The 5,055-nt window shown below is 42.6% G+C and overlaps 1 long non-coding RNA gene across 2 annotated transcripts; it reads right to left on the reverse strand.

The window, feature by feature from the left end:
• Positions 1 to 298: 298 nt before the first annotated feature.
• Positions 299 to 4,725, reverse strand: LOC124653543. 2 transcript variants are annotated; one of them, XR_006987975.1, is made up of 5 exons: positions 4,506 to 4,725; positions 4,036 to 4,422; positions 1,012 to 1,498; positions 584 to 703; positions 299 to 500 (listed from the first exon to the last, which is right to left on the reverse strand). It is a non-coding gene; the product is annotated as an uncharacterized LOC124653543 (long non-coding RNA). The 2 variants fall into 2 exon arrangements; XR_006987969.1 differs by having other exon boundaries at positions 584 to 1,498; positions 4,036 to 4,444; positions 4,539 to 4,725.
• Positions 4,726 to 5,055: the final 330 nt, after the last annotated feature.

A 5,055-nucleotide genomic window follows, 5' to 3' on the forward strand; every position in this document is an offset into this window, starting at 1 on the left:
GGCGACCACATGTGTTTCAGATGGCGTCACCTACTGAAGAAGAGCATGCTGATACAAATTCCATGTTTTGTGAACCACCCTCCGTGTAAAACTTGGCGACTTGGAAATTAATGATTTCTCAGCGAATAGAGAAGCGAGACACCACCACATCCACAACATAGCTCCTTCCAACCAGCCTCAAGATATCTGAAGGGAATACTCGCTAAGAACTCATTGATGAGTACATCAGGGGGCTTGCCTATTAAATCCGTGGCAACATCTCCAAAAAGAAGCATGCAATGCCAACCACCGATTCACCATCTCCCACCTTCACACAAAGCGTGTACCTCAAAACCACAACAATAATTATGAGAATTGCAAACCATAGACAACGAACAAGGAAAAATTCATCAAACAGATGACGACACCTGGGAATGGCGCTCTCGATCACATGACCAAAACTACCAATTCTGATTGCTTGCAATGGCCTGCACTTTCATCCTACACCTGAACATCCTAACCTGTAATTTGAGGCACACATACAGTAAAACAATGATCAACCCAAAATGAACATGCACAAAGGACAAAGGAAACCAGCATATACCATGGACTCTTTTCGAATGAGCTCTGCAAGAAAGTCCATAGAAGAATTTTCAACATTAAGTGCAGCAAGGCGATGACCCTTTTGCGCGAGGCGTTCAACCATGTAGTCAGGCCCAATGACCTTCAAGAATTAAACAGAACATGTAACAATACCACAGACAGGCATAGTAACACATGCCGAAAATATCTAAAGAAATCTAATTCACAACAACCACTATTTCAAAAGGGCAGAAACATGTGGATCCACATGATTAATACAAATCATCGAGCCGTATCTTGGGGTCAAATTAAGCATGGTGCACATAACGAAAACATACTAAGGAGCATTTTTACAAACAATGAACTCACAAGTCAATACCTTTAAAGTAGTAGAGACTAAACTGATTAAAACAAAATAGAAAAGATATTAGTAAATCCGGTAGAACATACAGTCCTGCAGCTTGAAAGTGCAGCCCAGTATGAGAGGCTCCATGTTACTCCTACAAATCAGTTCATCCGCATCAACCTGCTTAGCAAGCTCTCCCCGCAGAACAACAATAGCGGTGTGTCTACAAAAAAATCAAAAAGTAATGAGCCTCCAGCCGTCATGACCAGAGAATCTGTACAAATGATCTTCGTACATGTAAGATTGCCGGGCAGAGAAGAATAAAAAAAAAGTGCCTGGAAACATGGTAGCAGCTAGCAGAAAAGAGCTAGTGAGCAATTCCTCCAAAAGTAAGCAAGAATCAAGCAGCACAATATGGCCATCCATATCCGGAAGGAAACGACATTCCAGAAAGAAGGCAATAGCTTTCAGTAGTAAGATGAAAAACAAGAATGAAGAAGCACGTCTCTAAGTGAGCGGTCGAAGCACTCAAAGCACCTCCTATGAGTCATCGGCGCCTCATCCCCTATATATCCCAAGAGTCCGGACGACCTGAAACAAAACACTAACTAATTATATGTCACCTCAGTGACAACATACAGAGTTGTATATCAACATATGACAGTCTAACTCGGTAAAATACCTATGGTTCTTTATGTCATATAGGAATCACCTATGGCACAATTGACTTTTGAATAAAACCTGAATGAAATAAATCGAAGAATACAAAGGAGTACAAATCTTTCTCGAAAAGGATAAATAAGCATTCCAAAGCATGCAAGATAAGGCAAGTTGCATTTTACTGTGCAAATATTATGAACCGGTCAACACTTTTTTGGCAGCATACTTGAGTAACTTTGTAGCCTCATAAGAGTCAATCTATTTTGTCTATACTCTAATAGGTTTGCCAATTGAACTAAATGAAATGCATTACCATTGGCTTTGATTTTTTCCACAGTTGTGCTTTACACATGTCCGTCCTAGAGAACTATTCTATAGACCTGATTGCAAGTAGTTTCCCAGTATTAGAGGAGTCAGTATGTTCCAAGGCCCCTGCTATTTTCCTATAAATTCTGTATAAGTTCCTGCTACCCAGCACCTATTCTTCCTTCTCCTGCTAAAAAAGTGGATATATATGTTTGCACCTTGCAGAGTACATTTTTAGCGACACTGGCACGAATGGCTGAAGCAGAAAGTGATAACCACCACTCAAAAGTGCTAATTTATATTGTAGATAATATACTTTTAGTGCCATAATAAGGAAGACGTCATGTAAGGAACAACCCTACCGAAATACAACAGGGAAAGCACCATACACGATTAAGAACTAATCTTCATACTAAACCCGTGCTAGGTAAAATAGACCATAAATCTGTCATAGACCAAACTATCACTGCAATCCATGCTGAACAATTAAACCTGAATGCTAAACCTGCAGTAGGAAAAATCGATCCAGGACAAAGCAACCAAGAGCCATCGCTGATAAGACATGAATCTGAAAAACCGCACAGCTAAATGCATTGCATCTTTCGGCTCTAGGCACTTAAATCCCTAGCTCACAAACAAAATCCGGAAAAGCATCTAGGTGTATACCAAGACGTACAACGTCCAAACCAAAAATAGCCAGCGTGCCCACACACGCCTAGAAAACAATGAACACAACAAAGTGGCGGCACCGGCCGAAGGAAGCCTAGCAAGATGTGCCCCAAATCGACGAATCCACATCAACGCGCCCTGATCACGCGCAGATCGAGCACAACCCCCAAGCAGCGACCGCACACACTCCCAGATCACTTCTCAGCCAAAAGAGAGAGTTTATGCTTAAAAGAGAAAACATGGGAGGTCTGCATCAAGCGCACGGCCTGCAAGAGGACATGTCATCGATCAGGAGAGCTAATCACAAATACAATGGACGTGACTTGCACTTAAACAGGATTGGATGGTCTGCACTAACTGCAGATATCTAATGCAGTGCACAACTTCAGTTTTAGTGAAGCTACTGGATATGTATACACTTACATTCAAATTAGATAAATTAATTACTCTCGTGATGTTGCATTGGCACAAAGATGAACTTCTAACCTTGGACAGACCAAATCATGTCAATTGGCACGCACAATCTATATAAAAAAGCATTCCAATCCATCTATCAAATAAATGGCACCTTGTTCGTGGTTGCCTATAGACCATAGTCTTTACTATTATTTGTAGCTAGGTTTGGGTATCAGGCTCTCATGATCTGTTGTCTATATATGTTCAGTAGATTAACTTAGTTCCAATTAATGAGGTTATCCAATGTATTTATATTTCATTGTCACAGCCTTGCAACTATTTGAAAAAGTTAAGAACAAACTCAGGTAGTTTTGTCAAAACAATTGATGTCACAACTTCCAGTTAAGTTAGATAAAAATTAATTACTCTAGTAGTGCTGCATTGGCACAAAGATGAACTCAAACATTGGATAGACCAAATCATGCCAATTTTCATGCAAAATCCATCAAAAAATATTTATTCCTATCCATCTATCCAACAATTGGAACCTTGTTCGTGCTTTTCCATAGTCTTTACTATTATATTCGTAGCTGGGTATCAGGCTCTCATATTCGATTGTCTGTATAGGTTAACATAGTTCCAAGTAATGAGATATGGAGATTATCCAGTGTAATTATATTCCATGGTCACAACCTTGTAACTATTGAAAACCTGAGGAAAGGTTCAGTGGAGTTCCCTCAAACTACTGATGTCACCAAAGTTTGATTATAGTATTACAAAGCCAAATTGTGGATTAAAATACTCAATACCAGATAACCAACTCTGCAAAAAAAAGAACTATCGGGTGCTGCTCAAACTATGTGAAAAAAGTAAAATGACCAAAGCATTGGCTTGCATTACTGCAGTTATATAAAGCTGAATCATTTCTAAACTAAACCCCTCCGCTATTTATGAAAACTATAGACAACAGTTGGACTTAATCTCTGCATCATATCACACTCATACACCAATCATCAGCAAATAATAGACCAGTAGTACACAGTGTGAAACTTGTCATACAGAAATAGATATTGATGTGAGGGAGGTGATGGCCTCACCTTATTGCACGAGAGGAATTGAAGGCACACGAGATTGCTGCCATAGCTGGAGAAGATTCAGATCTAATTACCCGTGTCGTTGTTGCGGCAGCGGCGGCCGATTCGTCTGGAGGGATAGGAGATGGCCAAACGGGTCAGGAGCGTGCATTTTGTTCCCTTCTCGAAGAGGATGTAGATGTCGGCGGCGCGGGTACAGATACGGGGACAGCTCAACACAGGCATGGACTGAGGTAACCCAGTCGACGACGGCAGTACAAACACAATGAAGATGTTGAGCAGGGCATTCCCCACGCCAGAGAAGCAGAGCAAAGCCCGCCGGCGGCGGAAGGGCCAAAGCTAGCCGCCTCCCTTTTCTTGTTTTGAGTATGCCTTCTCTCTTGCCCTTTCCTATGAACTCGAATCTAGCCCCCTAGTGAGAGAGATCGATAAAAATCAGGCCGAGAGAGGAATGAAGAGGAAAAGACGCGAACCTAATCGAGAGAGGAGGGGTCGAGGTAGTCAACATAGAGCGGGAGGTGAATGCCCCTGTCCAGCGCCGTCGCACACCGTCCTCTTCAGCTGTGCTGCGCACCGCAAATCCCGTGGCAGCCTCCTGCAGCTCCCGCACCTCCTCGGCGGTCGTCGCCTCCTTCTGCTCCAGGGACAACGAGTCGCTGGCGGTCCAGTGCTTCGCCGCGGGAGAGGCAAGATAGAGATGCCCGATGGGCAGAGCGGCACCGCCTTGTTGCGAGAAGTTCTTTTTTTCTTGCCTTTTCACGTGTCTATTCCTCAGCAGATGAGACCAGAGAGATCGACGGCGCGGTTTAACGAACACACACGTTCCCAGGTGGAGCCGGCGACAACGACAGGCCGATCGTCCAGGGGAGCGCGGAACCCTGGGAGCTTAGTGCTCTTAGAAGATTTTTTGTTCTAAAAGCGGTATGTACCAACCAGCCTTATTTAGGAAGCGTGCTTTGATAAAATGTAGGAAAAACTTCCAATAACCTGTAGATCAGTTAAATGGTTAATACTGAATCTATA

The sequence above is a fragment of the Lolium rigidum genome, chromosome 1 (genome assembly GCF_022539505.1).
Source record: "Lolium rigidum isolate FL_2022 chromosome 1, APGP_CSIRO_Lrig_0.1, whole genome shotgun sequence".
In the NCBI taxonomy this organism is placed as follows: domain Eukaryota; kingdom Viridiplantae; phylum Streptophyta; class Magnoliopsida; order Poales; family Poaceae; genus Lolium; species Lolium rigidum.